At 44.1% G+C, this 24999-nt stretch overlaps 1 long non-coding RNA gene across 1 annotated transcript; it reads right to left on the bottom strand.

Moving 5' to 3' along the window:
- Positions 1 to 488: 488 nt before the first annotated feature.
- On the bottom strand, positions 489 to 23015 carry LOC135318725 (uncharacterized). Its single transcript, XR_010377053.1, has 3 exons — positions 22804 to 23015; positions 1992 to 2091; positions 489 to 605 (listed from the first exon to the last, which is right to left on the bottom strand). It is a non-coding gene; the product is annotated as an uncharacterized LOC135318725 (long non-coding RNA).
- Between the last annotated feature and the right edge of the window lie 1984 nt (positions 23016 to 24999).

Raw genomic sequence — 24999 nt, 5'->3', positions numbered from 1 at the left:
GACCAGTCTCCTAGATCAGCCGGAACATGCCCTTATCTACAGCTGCCATGAGCAGGTCACGTTAGAAGCAGTTCTCCAGGATAAAGGACCATCTTTGCTCAAAGTGCACACATGGGGTCTATCTGGTCCTTGGGAGGACCGAGTCTCAGCTTTCCTGAATGCAAGTCCTATCAAAGAACTCAGCCAAGTTTCCCCTGGATCCCCATTTATTGTTGTAAACAGGGACATGACATTGTGACCCTACTCTAGACCCTATTTATAGCGACCTCATCCCTAACAGCCAAGGGAAAATTATACTACCTTGCCCTTTTGAAGAACTTTTCAGCAAAAGATTTCAGAGAATTTTACCAAACAAACAACCCTACTCCCTCCTTCTCCCATTTGACAGGTGGAAAAGCTGAGGCAGAGTGAAGCCAGAGGAACATAGTCAGAAGGTGAGTCAGAAACGGAGCAGTCTGTGCTGGGTTACACCTTCTTCCTCACCTGTGCTTACTCCCTGCCGTCACTGCCTTCCTGGAAAGGGGTAGCTTCTTTATGCCTTGTGTGTTGAGTCAGCATTGTTATGAGCTTTCAGATGTTTCCTCAGGTCAGAGGAGGTTGTATCTCTGAGAAGGAAGTAAGAAGCAAAGGGCCCCTTGGTCAGCACCGGCTTCCCTGTGCAGGTTTATTTGCAGCCCTCGGATCCAGCCTCCTCCTGTTGTGATCTGTTGCAATACCTTTTGGCAGTTCCTTGGCAAATTACTGCTTAGGAAATGCCACATGTCACATCCCTGCTATTCCCACCCATCTCTGACCCCAGTTTGTGGCAGCAAAACTATTTGGGATGGAGGGGTATCTGCTTCATCGTATGATTCCATTTTTATGCAGATAAACTTGGCTAAACTTTCTGCCCCTCCACTTTCCACATGGCCACCAGCTCCACGTCTGGTCTCTCTTTCCTGGGGAAGCTTTTAGATCTGTCTTTGTCTGAAGGGAGAAACTGGAGCAACAACACTTCTCCCTCTATCGCGAATGAGACATACTTGTCAAGATCTCACAGAATTCAGGATTTATAGAGTCAGGGGCAAAGGAGAAAGGCTCCCCAGGATAAGAAAACAGAGAGACCTCTGATTCCATCAAAAGCACCATCACACTACGTTCCAAAACCACCTCACCTGCTGCTGTCTGGCAATCACTGCTTTCCATTTTCACAGTAAGAAATGGCATGAATGTCTTTTTAACAGGTAGGTGTGCATGAAAGCAGGTTGGGTTTCCATTTTCCCTATGGTAGATAATAAGCTATGAATGCTTTCTTTAAGAATATTTGTAAATGTGCCCAGAAGTTAGTGAAAAATAAGAACATTTGATACAGCAAATAATACCAGCTTTGTGTGTTCTCCCGGAAATTCCCTAAGCTTGAATCCTTAGCTGGAATCATTTTCTCCAGTATCCTAAAGGCCTACTTAAAATAAAAGGCAAAGAAACTTGGTATAACCTAGGAAAGTAATGTTTACAAACAAATCAAGGAATTCAATTTTCTGTAGATAAGTGGACCTTTAGGGGGAAAAAAATCACGTTCTGGAAAAACAAATTTCTGAGCAGCTAAAACAGTTGTGACAAAGCCCAAACACCGCTAAGAGGGACAGCCCCTCCATGATTCTTCAGGGCTTATTGGCTCTTAGTTTGCACACATTTCTACAAGATATGTTGTCTCCTTCCCACGTAACGTTTGAAAAAGGGAGTCTGGCACAAGCAGGGCTCACATAACAGAAGTGACAGCTGGACAAGAGACAAAAACTATTATATTAAAGCATAATTTGCGAATTACTAGCCAGAATCATCAGCATGACTCATTAAGAAAAAGTTAGATCAAGTTCATCATCCTCCACACGTAATCTCTTTCAGGTCTTCTGTCAAAAGGCGGTTACACGGGTGAGCGGCAAGTATGGGAAACATTCCCTTCGCTGGACCACAATCTTGCTCAACAAGGAAGGATTCCGGGGCTTACTTACATCCTTTGGTCGTCATGCTAATGGCGGGGCGAGGCCTGGCTTCCTGCCTGACTCACCGGCTGTTTATAGGCAGCCGCTGGCTTCTCGGGCGCTTCCCCTCCTGTAAAAAGGGGGAAGAAGTTCACGAGGACTTGGTAGGGAGCCCCGGAGACCTTTGATGGCAGGTTCTAAACAAGGCCCGGCTTCATAACAGGGCAATTACGCTGTGGGCTAATTGGTGCAGAGACGCTGTAAAAGCACCTTTTTGGAACACAGACAAAATAGCACAAAGGTGTTGGTGTTTGGCAGTAATGCTACAACGCCTAGAGACCCAGGGGAAGCCCAAGCGAGCCCTGCAGATGGGCCTGAGAGCCCGACACTCCGCGCCCGGCACCGGCCCTGGGCAAGGTGGAACCAACGAGCGGGTAGTTTCTGGCTGATCCCTTGAGAGCGTATTTGTTCATCGACATCCATTCCCCACCGCCCCACGCCCCACCCCAGCACAGCCCAAGCAGCTTGCCAGACACCCCGAGGGGCAAGTGTCTTAGAGGCAGTCAGGACGATCCTGGAAACAGCTGGGTGGGGCCAACTCCCTCCGCGCCCCGCCCCCGCCTCCACCCCCCTACCCCCGGGCCTACGCTTCCTCCTCCTTCCCGCGGCCACACCGTCTTCTGGCCCGCGTGTTAAACGCTGGAGATGCCAACGTGAGGTGAGGTGGGAGCGGACACTTTAAAATACCAATGGTGGTTTTCTCCCCAGTTTGCTTGCTGTAGTATGCGAAGTCACCTGCCACAGGTGGCTGCTGAGCCCTTGAAATGTAGCTAGTGCAAACTGATGTGCTGGGAGCGGAAAATACACATGGAAATTCAAAGACTTAGTACAAAAGAGGGGAAATTACCTCATTAATAACTTTCATACTGATTGCATATTGAAATGGTATTTTCGATATATTGGGTTGAGTAAAATACGATACTAAAAGTAATTTCACCCATTCTTTTGATATTTTCTCATTTTTAATTGAAATATAGTTGATTTACGATGTTTCAAGTGATTCAGTTATACATACATACATATATAAACCTATTCCTTATCAGATTATTTTCCATTATAGGTTATTAAAAGACATTGAATATATAGTTCCCTGTGCTATACAGTAGGCCCTTGTTGATTATCTATTTTATATATGTTAATCCCAAATTCATGATTTATTCTTCCCCCCATTCTTTTTCTATTTTTTTTAATGAGGCTACAAGGAAACTGAACATTACATATGTGGCCTGCATCTGTGGCGCAGTTCACTTTTTACTGGCTGGCGCTGCTGCAGGTGGCTCTTCCCTACTCAGGCAGCTCAGTCCTCAGCTAGCTGCCTTAGGGAAGGCAGGGTCAGAGGGAAGGGGGTCTTTTATGGCCTTTCAGTTTCAATAATTTGGGTGTGCAGGGGAAAGGAAGCACTCAAGCAAAGACATATCCAGGAGAATCATTAGCCACAATAAAGGGGCAAGGCTCCCGGCCACCCTCCCACACCACTACACCATCTCTGATCAGGTACAGATTCCTTAGGTTGGAGGGAAGGGAGTGAGAAGGTTGGTGGGGAGGTGAGGAGAGCTGAGGTTCTGGTGTGCCCTGGAGAAAGGGGAAGGGGATCGGCCACACCGCAATGCCTGTTGAGCACCTAGCACGTGTGCCTAAGGTACTGTTCAAAGGTGCTGGGTTCCTCCAGTAAAAAGTAGACAGAGTCCCGCTGTCCACTATGCGTGAGACAGAATAAACATGTGAACAAATAAACAAGAAAACTGCAGGTATTGCTAAACGCTCCCAAGACTCTCCGAGGGGTTTGTGGCACACACCCCTTGGGTCCCATTCCCCCCCTTTCTGCTAAAGAAACTTTCTAAGAATGCCTGGTCCTAATCATCTTAGTCCTTTACATTCCCTTTTTTAAAAAAGTTTATTTTTTAAAGCAGTTTTAGGTTCACAGCAAAAATGAGAGGAAGGAATAGAGACTTCTCATATAGCCCCTGCCCCCACACATGCATAGCCTCCGCCACTCTCAACACCCCTCATCAGAGTGGTCCACTGGTTACAACTGATGAACCTACAGTGGCGCATCATAATCACTCAAAGTTGTAGTTAAGGACTTAAGGGTTCATTTTTGGTGCTGTGCTGTCTATGAACTTGGACAAATGTATAATGACACGTACCCACTTCTTTAGTGTCATACACAAAAATTTCACTGTCCTAAAAATCCCGTGTCCTGCTTCTTCATCCCTCCTGTCCCCCCGACTTTCAGTAACTACTGATCTTTCTGCTGTTTCCAGAGTTTTGCCTTTTCTGGAATGTCATATAGTTGGAATCATACAGTATGTAGACCTTCACATTGGCGTCTTTCATTTAGTAATATGCATTTGAAGTTCCTCCATGTCTTCTTATGGCTTGATAGCTCATTTCTTTTTAGCACTGAATACTATTCCATTGTCTGAATGCATCACAGTTTACTGACTCATTCACCTACTGGAGGACATCATGGTTGCAAGTTTTGGCAATTATAAATTTTAAATTAAAATTAGCAATAAGGCTGCTGCAAACATCATCTTCAGGGTCTTGTACACATGTAAGTTTTTAACTCCTTTGTGTAAATACCAAAGGATGTGCTTGCTGGATAACATAGTAAGAGTATATTCAGTTTTGTAAGAAACTGCCAAACTGTCTTCCAAAGTGACTGTACCATTTTGCATTCCCACCAGCAATGAGAGTTTCTGCTGTTCCTCATCCTCCTCAGCACTTGGTGTTGACAGTGTTCCAGATTTTGGCCATTCTAATAGGTGTGTAGTGGCGTCTCTTTGTTTTAATTTGCATTTCCCTGATGACATAAGATGTGGAGTATCTTTTCATATGCTTATTCGCCATCTGTATGGCTTTTTTGGTGAGGTGTCTATTAAGATCTTTGGCCTACTTTTAAATCTGTTTGTGTGTTTTCTCATTGTTGAGTTTTAAGTGTTCTTTGTATATTTTGGTAACAGTCCTTTATCAGTTATCCTTTTGCAAACATTTTCTCCCAGTCTGTGACTTGTCTTCTCATTCTCTTGACAGTGTCTTTCACGGAACAGAAGTTTTTAATTTTAATGAATCCAGCTTATCAATTATTTATTTCATGAGTTGTACCTTTGATATCGTATCTAAAAAGACATCACCATACCCCCGATCATCTAGGTTTTCTCTTATGTTATCTTCTAGGAGTTTTATAGTTTTGCATTTTACAATTTGCTCTATGACCCATTTTGAGTTACTTTTGGTGACAGGTGTAAAGGTCTATGTTTAGATTCACTTTTTTGCATGTGGATGTCTGGCTGTTCCAGCACCATTTGTTGAAAAAAAAAATTTATTTTAAAAAATTTTATTTGTTTCATTGATTTGTAAATTTATTTCACTTATTTATATTTTTCAACTTGTGCCTCTGAATGTAATTTCCCCTCGGAGGTTTTAGCCACTGTGCCAACCCAGGGAGTCTACCTTCTGAGCTTAACCAGTATTTAGGTTTTCTTGCTATAATTAAAGCTTAAAATGTGTGGTTTAATCTGCCTTGCGGAGAAGCAGGAGCCCTGCTGGAATTCTTAAAATGTTTTGTAATAATCTATGTAGCTTGCTATTAAAATTTTCCCTTGTGTTTATAATTTAGATTTTTCCCCCCGAACTTTATTTCATTATGTCTGATTCTCTCTGCTCTGCAATGATACTTAATTTCTCGGTCTTTCTTTGTGTTTTGAACAAATACAATACATGTTTAACTGCTGTTTCATTGTTATTCATCCCCCCAACTGCTATCAAACTGCTCCTGAATACTACTCAACCGTAAAAAAGAATAAAATAATGCCATTTGCAGCAACATGGATGGACCTGGAGATTATCATTCTAAGTGAAGTCAGAAAGAGAAAGAAAAATACCATATGATATCACCTATATGTGGAATTTTTTAAAAAGATAAAAATGAACTTATTTACAAAACAGAAACAGACTCACAGACATAGACAATAAACTTATGGTTACCAGCGGGGGAAGGGGGTGGGAAGGGATAAATTGGGAGTTGGAGATTTGCAGATACTAACTACTGTATACAGAATAGATAAACAAGTTTCTACTCTTCAGCACAGGGAACTATATTTAATATCTTGTAGAAACCTATAATGAAAAAGAATATGAAACTGAATTTATGTACGGACATGTATGACTGAAACATGATGCTGTACACCAGAAACTGATGCAACATTGTATACTGACTGTACTCCAATTTAAAAAAAAGAAAAAAGAAAAAAGTACAAAGAAACTGCTCCTGCGTCTGCCTGCCTCCCATGTCAGAGCTGGCGGGGGCACCTGTGGGCTAAGCTGTGGTCTCTCTCTCCCGTGGGAGTGACAGACCTTTAGGGCTTCCTCAGTGGGAAGTGGGCATATCCTTGAACACAGAAGGGGTTAAAATGCTTGGCCCTCGGTCCCTCACCTGCCAAAGCTAGGCTGTCCCCTATAGCTAGGCAATCCCTGAAGAGATATATAACTTAGTGCCTTGGTGACAGGAGAGTGAGGGACAGATGTGTGATCTTTGGGCTTTCTTCTCTATTTCTAGCTTCTACCTCTAGGGAAGTAGAAAATGTCCCATCGGGAGTGTGTTACTACTTGTTTCAAGGGAAAGATCTGTCGGTGACACACAGAACTTCTGTTCACAGGCTCTTGGGAAGAACTTACTCATGTAGCCACTTGGCTGCAAGGGAGATTAGGACATGCACGTCGTCTTTGCCTGGGCAGCCATGTACTCAACTAAACCCTGTCATATTGGAAAGAAGGGGAGGGTGGATAGAGGGCCAACTAGCAGTCAGCACAGGACCGAGACCCATTCCCACGCAGAACTAAAATCTCAAGTTCCTGGAGTCAGGAAGTCTCAGTGACAGCTGGAGGTCAGACCATCCTCTGAACATCTGCTGCTGTCCCCATCATCTTGCCTCGCATCATCTTAAAGACACTGTGTGGCCTCTGAGACCATGGCTACTGGGGGGTTATTTTCAGGAGCCCACGAGGGCCAACGAACATGTTTTCCACCAAGGTTTTCTGAGGATTTAAGTTCTTTGGCATATCTTGGGCTTTCTGGCACCCTTGATGAATTTTAGTTGGTCTTCCTCTGCTTACAGTGGCCTTATTTTTTAGGAAAAACAAAGGACGTGAACTCTGACACATTGCTAATTGAGCAGGATACCTAAAACTTCAGGCAGTCCTGGAAAAACTAGCACGTACAGTCACCCCCCTCACGGCCACGTGCTACGTTACTCCTGTAACATCCAGTGAGGGGCCTTTGAGGATCATTTTCTTCCCCAACAGAGTTGTTACCTACACTTCTTCTTGGCAAGTCACGCTCGTGCAAAAACACACAGCATGGAAGCACAGAAGGAACGACAGTTGCCTAAAATAGACTGCTTTCCAGTTCAGATGTTTACAAGTCAATAGAGGATCCATCCTTTCCGATACAAAAAGAAAAGGAAAGATTCGGCAGTCATATCTCCACAACAGTCAATAAACGATGCTGTCTGGAAAAAGACAAAGTCAGAAACATTTGGCAATAGAGAGCAGAGACCAAAGATAAATTCTTATCACTGGACTGGTCACAATAAGATGTTCAAAGGAGGTAAAAATATTAATCAAACTTTTATTGTTCCCAGCAAAGAAATCCAGACTCCTTAGCCTGGCATTTAAGGGCCTTCAAATTAAGGCCCTATTCTCACTTGTGGAACATAGATGCAAAAATACTAAATACAATTTTTAAAGTGATGCACTGTGAATCTCAACACCAGGAATCTCCATTAATGTAATTTGCTATGTTAATAGATTAAAGGAGAAAAACCATTTGAGTATCTCATAGATGTCGAAAAACTTTTCATTAAATTCAATATCTGTTACTCTTGGAATAGATGGAAACTTAGCTACTGAGAACACACAGCAAACATGACAATTAGTGGTATGAAAGTAGTATTCCCGGAAAACCAGGGAAGAGATGGTATTATCTTCTCCCTCAACTAATATTCACTGGAATCTACTTAAAGTCTTACTAAATCAACAAAATTAGTACAAGAAAAGTAGTATGAAGACTGAAAGAAGGGATTCAACCATCACTATTTGTAAACAGTATCATTGTCTAGATAGAAAATGCAAGATAGTCAAACAAGATACTATCAGACTAAAGAAGGCGGCTACAAAACTAGCACACCAGGATTCTATTTATTAGTGCCATACACACAAAATACTAAAATACTTAGGTATAAATAGTGTCAGAAATAAGCAAGGTACGAATAAAATCATAAAAGTTTATCAAAGGACATAACAAAAGACCAAAATATAGGTAGACACTCCAGTTGCTGAATGAGATTTGTTATTGTACATCTGTCAATTTTCCCTCAAATTAATCTATAAACTTAATTCAATTCTAATCAAAATGTTAATTGAATTTTGGTGGTAGAACTTGATAAGCTTAGTTTAAAGTTCATGTGTATGGGCTATTTCTAGAAGAGCGGGTAAGAAACTGGTAACAGCACTTCCTTCTTGACAGAGAATTAATAAAACAGGACATAGAGAAGAGACACTTACTGTTTACCCTCCGGTGTGTTTTGTATATAGTACCGTGTCTGTATTTCTTAGACAACAAACTGTATACAACGAAAATACAGGCTTCACTCGGGGAAAATCTATTTTTTAAAAAAAAGGATGTTTTGGGGGAAAACGTGTAATGATATCAAATAGGAAAATATACAATAAATAAAACCATCATGAAAGGCTTTGGTATTGAGACAGAAATAGCTGAGCACATCAATGGAGCAGAATAGAGAGTTAAAACAGAGTCACGAAAAACAAAAACTTGGAAAAAACGTCCTTCCACATCGAAGGGTATAGCTCAGGGGCAGAGCACGTACTTGGCACGCAGAAGGTCTTGGGTTCGATCCCCAGTGCCTCCATTAGGGGATTAAAAAATAATAATAATCAAAAAAGAACTTAAACCAGAGTCACATATGTCTGACATTCACTTTATGATAAAGGTACCATTGTAAATCTGTGGGTAAACGAATGGACTATTAAATAAATATTGAGACTCAGTTCCTGCTCTGTAGATGGAGATAGTGACTTCACAGGATTCTTGGGAGGATTAACTGAAATGATGTGTTAGGTAAAATGCCTGCCTTAATAAATGTGACTACTAGTAGGAGTGATACTAACAGTGTAATGAGAACTGTTAATACATGCTAGAATAGATGAAAAACCTAACCATGTCATGTATATTATTTATATTTGTGATTCTAGGCTATTGAAAACCAGTAACCAGCCCAGAATGCTTAAAGTGGGCTGCATTTCTACAGCGATTTTTCATTTTTGAAGGCACTTTTCTGGATGTCATCTCATTTAATCCTCTCAACGCCTGAGCAAAAGTTTTTGTTGTTAGCCCTCAAAGTACCACACACAGGTATGATGGCAAATACTTAGGTTTAGCAGGACATAAATTTAACAGTGGGCTCTAGCCTGATATTCTAAATCCCTTTATCAGTTTTTTTGGAGGGGTGGGTAATTAGGGTTATTTACTTATTTATTTATTTTAATCATTATTATTTTTAATGGAGGTACTGGGGATTGAACCCAGGAACTCATGCCCGCTAAGCACATGCTCTACCACTGAGCTGTTCCCCCCCACCTCAGTCCCTTTATCATGTTTACTTAAAGACTTTCCCTGGAAGTGTCTGAAGCTGCTTTTATAAAGGAGGAGTTGGGGGTGGAGAGAGGGCCCATGTGGCTGTCACTCTGAGCAGTGTTTGGGCTGCCTCCATAGGAAAGCAGGGTGACCAGGTCTGGATGGCACAGGGACGGGTGTGGGTGTAGATGGCAAAAACAGCAGGGTCGGGGTGGGGCAGCAGTGCCAGGCCAGTCCTCTCTCAGCAAGGCTGTGATGGGCACCTGAGCACGGGGGACAAGGGAAGGAGAAGAAAAGAGCAGGTATTTCTCATGACTGTCCTTTCTGTGTCATTCCTTTGAATCATCACCTTCCTCTATTATTTAGTTTTTCCTCTGGACACTGAGTTCCTCTGTCAGGGTCTCTAAGACAGAATGAAGAAAGGTAGAAAACAGGTATCTCCACGCCCGTCTTGACCTTTCTCCTGGTGGAGGGTGGAGGCCACTGCATACCTCTGCCTTCCTTCTCGGTGCTAAGTGTCAGCTTCCCCACAGCCACCTCCCACTTCCTGAACCTTCGCACCCATGGCCAACCCAAGTACAAGGCCCCGTCAGACCCTGGTGTCCTTCCTGCCTCTCCTCTGAGTAGGACATGAGCTCGCAAAGGCTCTCTGTCCCATGGGTCCCAGGGCCCAAGGACTGCACGCTGGAGGACTTCCACCTGCTCCTGTGCTCTGAGGAGCTGAGAGCTGTCAGCGACACTCAATTGATGGTGGAGTAGGGGTCACAAAATGAGTGAAAAAATAATTACTCTGGCGTCTTTTCTTCCACTGAATGACATTCTCAGCTCTCAACAGGCAGCTGAACTAAACCCAAAGTAGGAAACTGATATTTTAATTTGGATGGAAACTGAACTCAAATAACAATATTGTTCTCTCTTTGAAGTCTGAACTGGGTCTGACCTGGGCAAAAGCCAAACAATTTCTTACCTTATTTCTTCTCTCCAAAAACAACCCACAAGACGAGCCTAGATCTTTCTCAATTCTGAACCTGCTCCATGTTTCACCTTTCCAGCTGAGTAGAGTAATATGTTAAATAATTTTTTTAATAAAACCATTTAATTATCATGATAGAGGTGTGACCTTTAAATACAAAGTCTATCTTTGCTTTTGAAAGAATAATAAAACGAGTTGGTAAGCTTTAAGAGGTTTTTTTTTAATTGGAAAATTTTAGAAAACTGATATGAAGTTCCATACTGTATTTTCCAATTTTTGTGTTTCTTTTTTTCAAGGGATGGATTCAAGCAGCTACAAAGGAACAAAATTGTAAAACTTGGAGACCATTATATTGTCCTATTTTTGTCACTAAGTTTTTAGGGAAGAATTTCAGTAGGAGAGGGAAAGATGGTAGTAAATGGAGGTTCCCTGAGTCAGTGGTGACATCTCCAGATCCGACAGAGCATCCCAAACATGGCTGGAGCTCAGTACCTGCTTTCTGAGCGAACGACTCAAGACAGAGGCGGCTCAGCCCTCTGTTCAATGGCATCGCTGCCTCTGCTGCTTTGTAGACTTTTGGTCTTGGTTTCAGGTGTTTTCTCAGCCCTTTCAGCCTTCTAGGCTTTCCTGTAACCCCCCTCCCCTCCCTCCCTCCCTCTGCACGGCAAGCACCTCTTTCATTCCCTGTGAGTATCTGTTACTCATTTTCTTCCTGACTTGTTAATTCATCACAAGAGTGTGCGTGCGTGTGTGATTTTTCTGAATATTTGATCTCCAGTATGATCTCTCTTTCTGAAGAACACTTTATTAGAAGCTTTAATTTTATTTTCGTCTCAGGTGGAGATGGGTACTTTAAAAAAATACGCTCAAGGATACAGAGGGTCTGTGTTGCCTGAAGAAATTTCTTTCTTTTTTCTTTAGACACCCTACCATAGGCTAGCCCTTAGGCATTGGCTCAGAAATTGACTTTGCAAATGTTTTCCTTTTCTTTCTTCCATACTTATCTTTTATCTAGGGTTAACACTAGTGCCCTCCCTTGGGCAGAGCTAATTCTTCCCAAACATGGCAACTCTGAAGAGCAGTGCGTGCCCCTCCTCTCCCCTCACACATCCGGGAAGGTTTTTCTGGCTGACATTGCCTCCCGTTTGTTCCTTTCCTCCTGCAGTACTTTCTCTAGTTCTGCTTCTTATATTTCCAATCTCAGTTCTAACAACCAGCGCTGCTTTAAAACTCACTCCGCTGGGAGCCCACCTGGACGTCTCTAGGGGAAGCCCAGGCGAGCGCCCACACACGCAGATACCCCTGCGCTGCCTCTGGGTCTCCGGCTGTTCCCCAGCCAGACACTGCCCCTATCCACACACGCAGGCTTGGTGGCGCTGCCCCTCCAGATGCCCCAGTCCCAACCCAAGGTGAGCACATGATTTGAACTAAGCAAATGGGAATTTTGTCGGGGGGAGGTTAGATCTTGGGCCATGTGACACAAGGACCCAAAATGGCAAAACAGTTTCCTCCCCAAGGACAGGGCTGCCCATTACTTCCTGCTTCCTGAATCTCTGGGCTGCTCATAGTCTCTCAGTCTCTTCTTTTTGTCTTCAGTTATCCAGAGTTCACTTCTGTTGTTTGCAATCTACCAGCCCCGAGTGACACAAGTGTTTGCAGTTTTATGAGAACTTCCTCTGTCCCCTGCCTGTGGTTTATCTAAGACTCTTTGCTGCTGCCACATAGATCAGTGCGGGTCCTCAGGCCTTGGCCATCAGACTATTGGTCTCTTTAGGCTACTTTCTCCAACCCTTTCCAGTCTCCCACCTTTGAGTCTCCCACCTTTGCTTCCCTTGGTCACCATTGCCTTTGGAAAATGTGGAACCATACTGTTTGTATTAAAATTGGCTGTCACTTTGGGATGACAAGGTACATTTCACTGTCATCTGGAGTCCAGCTGGAACCCTACCCTTTTTACTGACTTAAACAGGAACCAGCTAAACCAGAATGAAATCAGCCCCCAGGACTCCCACTCACCTCACTTTCCACCTGGGCTCCTTCTGACAATAGGTGACCTTTAGGGGAAGTTGGCGCAAAATGGTGAGAGACAGGACTTTTAGCTGGATGGCATTTGCAGCACAGAGCAAGCCTTTGTGAACCAGCGTCACAGAGCTTTCCTCGGGAACGCCAGGCACCTCACCTGCGACCAGCACTCTGCTGCCTCTCCCCCTCCCTCTCGCTACCTGCCTTCTTCCAGTCTTTAGTTCTGCCTCTGCATACCTTTGGCTAACTGAGGTTCCCGCTGCAGGGCACTGCCTCAGGGACTCCTCAAAGGCCTCCGGTCAGGGCAATGTGCCCCTTCTCCTTGCTTCTCACTGGGCCTGACTGACAGGCATGGTGGCCTTACGCAACAATGGTGGTGGTTTCCGTTTTCAGTAGTAGGACAGCATCCACCCTGGCAGACCTGGAGTGAAACTGAGCAGGACCCGGGGTTGGGGGGCGTCCTGGATACAAAAGCATTTCCATGTCCTCCATTTTCTTGTTAGTAGGCTTCAGCCTTCTAGATCTTCCTTGAATTCCAAAGGGCAGGTTCAAACAGTTACTAATTAGGGAAGGCAGGGAATGCAGAAACAAAGGAAAAGCAGTCAAGAACATTGGCACATGGAGTAGAGCCACCCACCTCCCACCTGCACCCTCCATCCTCACTACCATCCTTTGCCACCACCCTCCCCTCCCCAAAGGAAGAACGAAAGTCTGGTTAGAGGACCAGCGGTACACTGCTGGGACTCTTTCCTGGCGTTCAAATATGGAAGATTAAAACTCCGGACTTGCTCCTGAAGGTAATGGGTCTATTGCTGGTGTTTGAGCAGGAACGTGGCGCGGTGGTGCAGGGCTGATGACTGGCTTGCTGGCAGAGCACACGCTCGGTGGGTGCAGAGGCAGGATGGTAGAGACGGGACATGAGAGGCAGGTGGAGCGGGGATGGAAAGAAAGATGTGGATTCTGAAAATGTTCTGGAGTTTTTTCCCTGAGTGAAAACTGCAGGGGATGCACAGAGGAGAAAAGTCAGAGATGGTTGAGAGGAAGATGATGCCAGAGACTGAGATGCCAGGAGGAGGAATGACTCAAGGGTGACTGGGGCTGATGAATATACAGTCAGTCAAGCTGCATCAAGGTGCTGACGGGGGGGGGGGGGGGTGCGGGTATATAGCTTGGAGGTAGAGTATGTGTTTAGCATGCATGAGGTCCTGGGTTCAATCCCTAGTACCTCCAGAAAATATACATAACAAATAAACAAATGAATAAACCTAATTACCTCTCCCCCCAAAAAAAGATAATTAAAAAAAATTCTTTAAAAAAAGGTGCTGATAGATGTCCAAGTGCAAATACCAGGAACACCACTGAAAAAGTAACTACAGGTCTAGATGGGTGGCTCTCAGACTTCTGTTCTCAGCACTTTTACCCTCAAAAATTACTGAAGACCCAAAGAACTTTTGATTAAGTGGGTTTTATCTATTATGTTTATTGTATTAGAAATTAGAACCAAGACATATAAACTTAGTAATTTATTTAAAAGGAACAACAACAAAAGTGTTACACGTTAACATAAATAATATTACCAGATTTTCCAAAACAGAAAAAATCTCAGTTATTGTTTTACATTTTTGCAAATCTCTTTAATGTCTGGTTAATAGAAGACAGCTGGATTCTCAGATCTGCTTCTACATTCAATTTGTTATGACAAATTGTTTTAGTTGAAGCATATGAAGAAAATCCAGATTTGTGCAGATATGTCATTGCAAATGAGAGAATCTTTAGGATTCCTCCCTCCCAACCGGGGATTCCGGAACCATACTTTGAGAACTGCTGGTCTGGAGAAAGGTCAGAGCTTTAAATGAATGTTTTGATGTAATCCAGCCGGAAGTGATCATTGACAATGTGAGGCTAGAAAAACTCTTGTTGGGAGAAGAAAGAAAAAGTGTAGAGCGCTGAGATCTGAGCTTTGGGTGCATTTGTACAGTTGATCCTTATTATTCATAAATTCTGTCTTTGCAAATTTGCCTACTTGCTAAAATCCATTTGTAACTCCCAAATCGACACATGGTGCAGATCAATGAAAAACCTGCGTTTCCAGCTGAGGTCACACAAGACAACTCTCTGCTTTCTTGTTTCAGCTCTCATACTGTAAACTTTCACAGCCTTATTTGCTGTCACTTTTATTTTCACATCTTTGTGCTCTTTGTTGGTGATTTCGCTGTTGAAATGGCCTCTAAGCACTGTGCTGAAGTGAAGTCTGGTGTCCTAAGTGCGGAGAGACTGTGATGTGCCTTGTGCAGAAAAGACTTGTGTTAGATGAGCTTCATTCAGGCATGTGCTGTTGGCTGTGAGTTCAGTGTTGACCAATATGTTAAATATGGTATAAATCAGTATATAAAATAACATAGTATATAAAATAGATCAATATATTAAAGCAGGCATCTTTAGTGGGGGAGTGTATAGCTCAGTGGTAGAGCAGGTGCTTAGCATGCACGAGGTCCTAGGTTCAAGCCCCAGTACCTCCATTAAGTAAGTAAGTAAGTAAGTAAATAAATAAATAGAAGCCTACCTGCCCCCCACCCAAATTAAAAACTGTCTTTAAACAGAAACACACATAAGACAAGATTATATTTTGGTCAATTGAGGACAATGTTCCAGGCTCACAGAAACCTAAACTTTACTTTCCTAAGTGCGATGGCTCAGTATTGTGGCAACCCTACGGGACGTAATTACCGTGAGTAATAAGAATCTCTGGTGCTTGGAGGGGAAGGGCAGACCGTGCAGGAGAAGAGCCTCAGTAAAGTGGTTCCCAGTGAGAAAAGTTCCCAGTGAAGGTCCCGCCCAACCTGTCAGATACAGCAGTGAAAGCAGAGGAACTGTTGTTGGCTCAGCCCATCCTGTCTCCAGCATCACACTGGGGGATGCTCGCCCTTCCTGCCTGGACAGGTTTCTCTAAGCCTTCCGCCTGCCTCCAGGCTTCAATAAAGCCTCCAGGCCTGCCCCAAGCAGAGCGTGCATTCCTTCCCAGGGATGTAAGGAGGGGGGAGGGGCTCCTCTACTGTAAAGAGAGGGGAAACGAAAATTCAAAGTGTCAGATGACAGAGATGAGCTGATTGAAAAAAGAGGGTTCTGAGGATTTTATACTTTGTAAGTACAGGAACTCGACTTTCTCAGAGATGAACAGAAGGGTGAAATTTTTCAGCAAGAGCACTCTGGGTTACACCCTAGACCTTTTAAGCCAGGAATTGCCAGAAGGTGAACATTTTTTTGATGAACTCCAGGTTGACTGGTTGAAAGGAAAGGAAGTCCTAGCTCACCCCAGTTTTAAGGCAATTTGATTCAAGGTGAGCTCAGCTTCTCCAATTTACTGTCGTGGACATGGCTCACTTCCACCACCTGGTGGCCACACACTTAAATTGCAAGGCCTGCTTTTAGAAGCTGGGGGAAATCCTTTGGCTGAATGGAGAAAACAAATGAAATGAACTTAAAAAACTAAAAACTGCTAATTTTTTTTAACCTGTATATAATATTTGATAATTCTAGATCAACCTACAGTGATCACTCTCTTCTCTGGATTAGCGTACATTTTTTGATGTGTTTTTTGATCAATACCTGGTAGATACTGAACTGTTCTTGATTTGACAGTGGGCATTGAATAAAACTCAACTGACTGTTCAACAGCAGGGAAGATATAATAGCATCTTCTCCTCCTGGGTTCCTGAAGACTTTTAAACCAGGCCGCAGAAGAAGCTGGAGCTCAGCCAGCTTCCTACAAAGACAGAGTTTGGTTTTGCTCCCCTGGTGTGATCTGAAAAGCCAAGGAAGACCCTCCTCTGAAATGCTGAGAGCCCTAAAATCCCTGCGTTAGTAACCAGATCTATTTCCTTTCTGAGTGTTCTCTTAGAAAAGGTAGACACCTACTGTGAGAGGGGAGCTGTTAATTCATTAACACTTCAGTGTGAATAACTGTCTTAGCCATGCTCTTAGAGGGTCCTGGGAAGGGGGTTAAGAAGAGGGCCCCAAACAGGGAGGAGAGGGCTTCACACAAGGTCTTTCTGATTGTCCTGGGCCAACAGAGTCAGGGAGGACCCCTGGTGAGAGCCTTGCACATGGAAACCTGCTTTACCCCAGCCTGCAGGAACACTGACAAAGCCAGGTTACCAGCTTACCAGAGGAAGCAGTGTGTAGTATGACTGGAGACACCGGGGAAAAGCTAAGACTGATTCTCCCAGGATCCCAGGAGCCTGGGGTTCTTCTTTGACAGGGACTGGCTAGAACTGAATGGGGGCTGCTCCCCTGAGAAGACTGTGCTGACTCCAGGCACCGCACTCCCCACCAGGCCCACTTGCCACATTTACACTCCTGGGCTGGGTCTGAAACCATCTGAGGTTGTGACTCTGCTTTCAAATACTAATGATAATAATTAAAACGATGATAAAAGTCCTGCAAACATCAGTAATGACCAGTTTTTAGTGCTGCTCCAAGCCAGACATTGTGCAGTGACAGTCTCCACAGATTATCTCTAATTCTCACAAAAACAATGGTGTTTATATTCCAATATTAGGCAGAAGGAAAGAAACCAGGGAACAAGGGAGAGTTTTAACACATGCTCTGTTTCATTCTTGTGTTAGAATATGGCTCCTGTACATGTTCTTGGGTACTGATTACATATTTTGTATTAATCTGTCTTTATTCTTATTCCATTAGAGACTCAGCTAAAAGTGATATAGTGCTACATTTCCTCTCGCATAAGCAACAACCTGCCTCTGTTTATAGCACCAAAATCACAAACAAACTGCACGTCCTGCTTGGCCTCACCTCTGCCACAATTCAAGGTTCAGAGCAACACCCTCCAACCTTCCCCATCCTGCCCAGGAGATAATGGAATTTCGGAGACTTCTCTCTAAACCACCAATATTCATGGATCCGTATTGTTTTGTATCTATCTGGGATGGTGGATGTTTACTAAGGTTATTGTGGCGATCACATCCTGCTGTGTGTAAGGCAGATCGTTATGCTGTCCACCTTAAATGTATACAGTGCTGTATGCCAATTATATCGCAATAAAACTGGACGGAAAAAAAAAAAGAAAGCACGCTCCATTTGCTGCTGTTTGAGGCATCCATCACTATCTCCCTAGGGATTACACCTCACAATCAGAGAAACAGCAGCTTAAATGGATTTCATTCCTAGTAAGTGGCACAAACATAAACCCCTCTTTCTTTCCCCTGATGGCACAAACATACTTGGTCACTTTGCTTTAGGATTCAAAGGGACGTGAAAGCTGTAGGGACACAGTCAGATGAGTCGATCATAAATTACTATACAGGGAATGCTGCTCAAGCCTGAAATATGAAGGAAACTCATTGTTTCCTTTAAAAAAAAAATAGTTGGCTTTAGTTGTTGGTCTTTTACTGAATGAATGGATTTTCCAGAAAGACAAAAAGTAGTTTTCTACAACTAGCAGAGAAAGGGAAGGAAGAAAACTAGTTTCAACAGGCCAATATTCAGATGATGGCAAATCCAGGACTCCTGTCTGGTTAAAGGCTCACGTCCTTAGAGACTATTTTGAAGCTGTATTTGTGAAGAATAAAATGATAAACAAAATACTTTAGGGGAAACAGCAGACCTTACCCCAAATTATATTCCAGAATGATTAAAATTTGAATGTAAAATAAGGCGAATATATAAAAGTTTAAGAAGAAAGTGTCTGTGCATGTTTGTGAATCTCTGGTGAGAGAGGCCTTGCTAAGCTAAATATATTAGTGAAGCCAAAAGGGAGACCTGATGCTTCACCTGGCCTTCACCTCGCCCCTGCAGGAGCCCCTCAGGCTCTTCCATGGACTCCCTGGAACACACTTTGAGAATCACTATCCTGGGGGAAGAACTAGACAAGCAAACCAAAGACCCCAACACACTAGAATGTTTATCATAACATTGTTTATGACTGCAAAAAATTGGAAACCACCTACCTGTCCCTCAAAAAAGTGACTTACAGTTTATGTATAAATAGTGTACAATACCATGCACCTTTTAAAAAGGGTGACATAGAAGAAAATATAGGCAAAACATCTGACATAAATCTTAGCAATGTTCTCCTAGGGCAGTCTACCCAGGCAATAGAAATAAAAGCAAAAATAAACAAATAGGACCTAATTAAACTCATAAGCTTTTGCACAGCAAAGGAAACCATAAGCAAAACAAAACGACAACCTACAGAATGGGAGAAAATATTTGCAAAAGATGAGACTGACAAGGGCTTAATTTCCAGAATACATAAACAGCTCATACAACTTAATAAGAAAAAACTAAACAACCCAATCCAAAAATTGGCAGAAGACCTAAACAAACAATTCTCCAGTGAAGAAATACAAATGGCTAATAGGCACATGAAAAAATGCTCAATATCACTAATTATCAGAGAAATGCAAATCAAAACTACAATGAGGTACCACCTCACACCAGTCAGAATGGCCATCATTCAAAAGTCCACAAATGACAAATGCTGGAGAGGGTGTGGAGAAAAGGGACCCCTCCCACACTGTTGGTGGGAATGTAGTTTGGTGCAGCCACTATGGAAAACAGTATGGACATGCCTCAAAAGACTCAAAACAGACTTACCATATGATCCAGTAATCCCACTCCTGGGTATATATCCAGAGGGAATCTTAATTCAAAAAGATATATGCACCCTAATGTTCATAGCAGCATTATTTACAATAGCCAAGACACAGAAACAACCTAAATGTCCACTGACAGATGACTGGATAAAGAAGTTGTGGTATATTTATACAATGGAATACTACTCAGCCATTAAAAAGAATAAAATGATGCCATTCGCAGCAATGTGGATGGACCTGGATACTGTCATTCTAAGTGAAGTAAGCCAGAAAGAGAAAGAAAAATACCATATGACATCACTTATATGTGGAATCTTAAAAAAAAAAAAGACAAACAAACTTATTTACAAAACAGAGACTCACAGACATAGAAAACAAACTTATGGTTACCATAGGGGAAAAGGGAAGAGGTATATATTAAGAATTTGGGATTAACAGATACACACTACTATGTATAAAATAGATAAACAACAAGGACCTACTGTATAGCACAGGGAACTATACTCAATGTCTTACAGTAACTTAGAAAAGAATCTGAGAAAGAATACATATGTATATGTATACACATATATATAACTGAATCACTTTGCTATATGCCTGAAACATTGTAAATCAATTATACTTCAATAAAAGAGGCAGTACTGTACTCCTACAAGTGAAAAACCTGTACATTCCTTCTTTGTCAAAGTAATTTAAACCCAAGGCCCCCAATTTGCGTATGTGGAAAAGATTTCCAAATCAGAATTTTTTAAAGTCACTTGTTTGGAAAGGGTCCGCTAGGCCTGCAGATAAAATTTTCCGCCACTAGATGTCTCTGAGTCTTAAAGAAGCACCATAATGAGGTTTTTGCCTATTTTTATACACAGATCACCTACCTCTCTGTTTCAGAGTTTCATAATCCTCTTATGTAATGCTGGGTTGTCAGCTACAGTTAATCATCAGTTGGGAAACGGGCAGGCAGGGCCTTCAAGGGCTCTATGCCCTCAACACAAGGCTGCAAGTGTTGGGAGAAGGATCTGCTCCTGTGTGATCACGAAGGACCCCACAGTCCTGAGATGTGTCCCTGTGTTGGGCAGGGAAATTGGGCAGAGGAAACAACGAGCCGCCTGGGGCATGTGACCAGATGGATACGGACCAAATCCTTTTACTTACAGTTTGGAACCAGCAGAGGAGCTAGCGGGCTGAGTAGTGTCTCAGCCCTGCACATCTCCACTTAAAACCCTGATGCCGGTCACACCTGCACCTGCCTCCCGACCAGGGAACCCAACAGTCAGCAAAAACCCTAGAATGCTCCCCAGACTCCCTAGCACAACGTCAGGGCAATCATCAGTTTGCATTCTGTGGTGTTTACATGCATGTGTCTGTCAGCCTAGACAGGGACTAGTGAGGATCATCACCTTCAACTTTGTAGCCCCTATGGCGCTGCACCCAGTGCTTTTACACAGTTTGTGTACAGTGAGCGTCTGTTGAAACCAAACTGTGATCATGGAAGCGTGAGACGACTGACGAAATTATTCTTCACTGATGAGTTTTTGAATCTTAATAAAATAGCTCAAATCCTCCAATAGCAAGAATCGTGTTTAATGTATGCCCCTCCCCACCCCCATGGCTATTTGGAGGCTGACTTAAGCAGCTCCTTGGAGCCTAGCATTCCATAGAGGGTTAAGGGTGTGAACTCTGAAACAAGATTGTCTGGGGGAAATCTCAGCTCCAGTATTCATTAGTTCTGTGACCTTGTGGCCAGAGATAGGCGGTCTCTAGGTCAGTTTGGGCTTCTGTAAAATGGGAATAATAATAGCATTCATTTCGTAGATTTGTTGTAAAGACTCAGTAGGTTAATACTCATAGCATGGTTAGCACAGCCCCTGGTACAGAGCAGTTGCTCAATAGTGATTCAGAGCTCGGGGCCAAAGCGAGAATGCCTTCAGTTCAAACACTAAGTAAACAGCCTATGGACAGGTGGGTCCAGCGATCAGGAATCAGTCATCACACTAACATTCACAAAACTGGCAACCCCCTACCTTTTCTTCAACTCCTTACTTTTGTATACTTTTGTAAAATATTTTTACATTTATTATTTCACTTGGTTCATTAAACCCCTCCAGCTCACTTTAATCCAGAGGTGGGTGGTGATTTGGGAAACAGGTGGTTCCAGTCTACTCCCTCTTCAGATCCCCATGGGAAAGCCACGAATGGAGACAGCTGGGCAGAGGGAAGGTGGGGAGGGAGGAGAGGTCTGGAGTGACTGGTGAGCCAGCGGTTCCTGTCCTTTTCCAGTTGGTGGGGTTGTTCATGGCACTTTCAGTAATGCAACGGAAGCTACAAATACTCAACTAGAAAACTGGGCACACGCAAAACATTCTCATAGAGTCTATGTTGCCAGAGCTGCTCTGGGTCTTTGCTCAAAACCCCTCTACCCTAACCTTTAGCAGGAGTGTCCTTGCTCAAACCCTCCAACCCCCACTTTTAGCCAATGTTAACATAAATCTTTAAGTTAAAGGGTCCAGAGATAAGAAAGGAAGCTATAAACAAACAACAACAACAACAAAAAACCCCAGATGGAACCAGCTGGAACCAAGATGGCCACAAATCTGACTTCCAACAGACCCTGAGTCTCATTGTACGCTGATTTTTACTACATTCCCATATTACATTTAATGTCATTACACACCTACATACAGCCATAACTGGACATTAAGGACCAAAAAGGATAAAAAGGGGGTAGCACCCCATTCCCTCAGAAAAAGCTCTGCCCCTTCCCAGGTAGTGCATATGCCTCCCCATTATTAGCCTCACTCCTCCTCACTTTGTCTTTACTCTTTAAAATTCTCCCCCAGAAAATCGGACAGGTGCACAACATCTTCATAGAGTTTATACAGTCAAATTGAGATCTGAGGCAAGCTATAATTTTGCATCCCCTTCAAATCAGTTTTTAACAAATATTTATTAGCAGTGGCACAGAGAAACAAATTTTATATTACTAAATAGCCAGCACCTCTTTGTGCTTGAGATTAGATTCAATCATACGTATGAGTACATGTACTCATATCTATGCAGTTTTTTGAACTTCTGTTACGCAGCACAACTCTGTGAGTTAGTCCATTGACTGTGAACCTCAAGTAGCTATCTGCTGGCTGGGCACCGTGCAAAAACACTCACCAGTCAGAACTCCAGTGAGGAACGTTCTCTTTTTTTGCTAGAGGCTGAGAGCAAGGGCAGCTGAAGTGTTACCACTTAGGCAAGGGCTGCCTCTGGAAACCTTAATTAGCCGTGCCATCTTTTTGCAGTCCTCTAATGCCGTCTGACGGATGAACAATCCCTCGGCACCTGCTGACCTGCCCACCCTGTAGTCCATACTGGGGTTCAGAATCCAGGTTAAGACACATGGACCAGACAAAATGGGTTTAATCACCAAGGAGGCCGTTAGTAACTCTGTATGTGCGAATACCGCTGCTCTTCACCTGAAGTTCATAGTGATGGGAAAAGGGAGAGGGAATGGGAAACTTGTGACTCTACCTGAAAGCCAAGGAGGGAGAAACCACGGGGCGTCCATGAAAGCTTTGAGAAGGAGGCGCGAGTCAAGGGGGGCTGCCCTGGCGCCTCCGTGATTGTCCGCAAAGCTGACATCCCTGACCCGGCCTGAGCTGCGCCCCTCTGCCAGCCCGGCCCGTGTCTCTGGTTCTGGACACTAGGTCGGGGCACAGGTTCTCGAAGGCCGAGGGGGTGTAACATTCTCGCCTCCGCCGGCACCGGAAGCAGGAAGCAGCTCTTCGCCCGCCCACCAGCCAGGCTCCACTTCCGGCCTCCCGCTGCGCCCGCCTGCGGAGGGTGGCCGGGGTGGGCTGACTGGAGAAGGGGGTGGGGGTGGGGGCAGTTTCTGCTTCAGTTTTCAGAGCCAGGAATCCACAGGTCTAATGTTATGAAGATTTGGTTCATCCCCCAAACACAGGGTGGTGCTTGTCAGCAAGTCTGCAGCACAGAGGACGCTTTGTGTAGGCGATCAGCCCAGCCGAGGGAGGGGGCCTCCCTGGCGGCTTTTGCTGATGCTGCCCAGCTCAGTGCTGGAAGGGGGCAGGAAACGACGGCCTCTGGGATGCTCTCCGGGCCGGGCTGGCAGCATCGATTTAGGTCAGTGTTGGAATGGCGTCATGCCTCAGAGAAGAAGGCGATGTTCCATACAGCGGTGGTTCTCAAAGTGGGGTCCTCTTCACAGAGGTAGCTGCTGCGCCTGGGAACTTGTAAGAAAAGCACATTCTTAGGCCTCAGATGCCCTGGGGGTGGGGCCTGGTGGACTAAGCCCTCCGGGGGATTCTGATGCGCTCGCAAGTTTGAGAATCACTGAGGACGGGACCGCAGTCACGTGCTAGCCTGCAGTCTCTGCACACCATGGGGACCCCGCAGCGGGCAAGCTGCTGAACAGACCAGGGTCCGGCGGGGCAGTTCCCACATTCATTCCAGCATCTACCCCAGGATTCAGGCTTGGAGATCAGTGCAAGGAAGCCAGGCTGACAGCTTCTCTGTTAAATCTCTCACTGCCCATAGCAGCCCCAAGTGGAACCCAGGAGTGTGGCAGGAAAGGCTGTGTGCCCTGGGGGAGCGTTGGTCCCTGACTCCTTCTTGGGCCTGAGGGGACTAGGAAACCCCACACTCACCTGCATCCTTAGGGGCACCAGGGCTTATGAACTGGAGGGCTAGGGTTATAAAATGCTGAGTGGTGAGCTTGCTACCCTCACCTCTTCCAATAATGGCTTACGTACACCAAGGCAAAATGGATGGAGAGGTGGCTTGTCAGTTTTGTGACTCCCTGGTGGCTGAGGCAGGGTTAGTGTCCATTGTTGAAGACCAGGCTAGGCCTGAACACGCCAGGAAAACAGCACTGGGGGCACTGTTAGCTCATGTTTATGAGGTGCAGAGTGGGGCAGAGGGTGCAGAGGCTACAGCCAGCCTAGGGGACTCAGTCCCCAGGAGCCCAGAGCCTGCAGAGAGACAGGAGGAGCCTAGAGCCTGAGAGCCTGCCTCATCCCTCTCCTGGCAGGGCCTGCACTCGGGAGGTTAAAGCAGAGGCACCAAGAGAGAGCAAAATGCAGATGCTTCTGAGCAGTTTATTTTTATTTTTAATTTTTTCTTTTGGTGGAGGTACTGGACATTGAACACAGGACCACTGAGCTATACCTACCCTCTTGAGCATTTTTTTTTTAATCTTGATCCTCTATTTACTGGAACACACATTTCTTAGCACAAAAAAATTCAATAAACCACCTCCATTGGGAGAGTCCAAAACAAAAACAACCAAATAAATGACTCCCCAAAATAAAGCTCTACAGCTCACCAGTTTTCACCTTTAAATATCCATTTGGCCACGGGCAACACTGCCTTTGCACAGTGGAGTGGTGGGGCACAAAAACCCCAAAGTCAGACTTTCTGGATTTAAAACCCAGCTCTGCCACTTATCTGCTGTGTGACCTTACACAGCATACTTAACCTCTCTGTTCTCAGTTTCTCCCTCTATGAAATGGGGATATTAATAACAACAGCTACCTCTTAGAAGGATTACAAAAATTAAATGAGTTAGTATACATACAATGCTTAGAACAGCAGTTGGCATATACTTTTATGTGTACTCTGTAAGTGTTAAATAAGACCTCAAAGAAGGCCGTGGTGGCTTTGTAATAGGCCCACTAGGCTAGGCTGAACTACATTTCCCAGAATTTC

This window comes from Camelus dromedarius, chromosome 20 (assembly GCF_036321535.1).
Source record: "Camelus dromedarius isolate mCamDro1 chromosome 20, mCamDro1.pat, whole genome shotgun sequence".
Classification (NCBI taxonomy): Eukaryota; Metazoa; Chordata; class Mammalia; order Artiodactyla; family Camelidae; genus Camelus; species Camelus dromedarius.
This window is presented reverse-complemented; position numbering and strand designations above follow the sequence as displayed.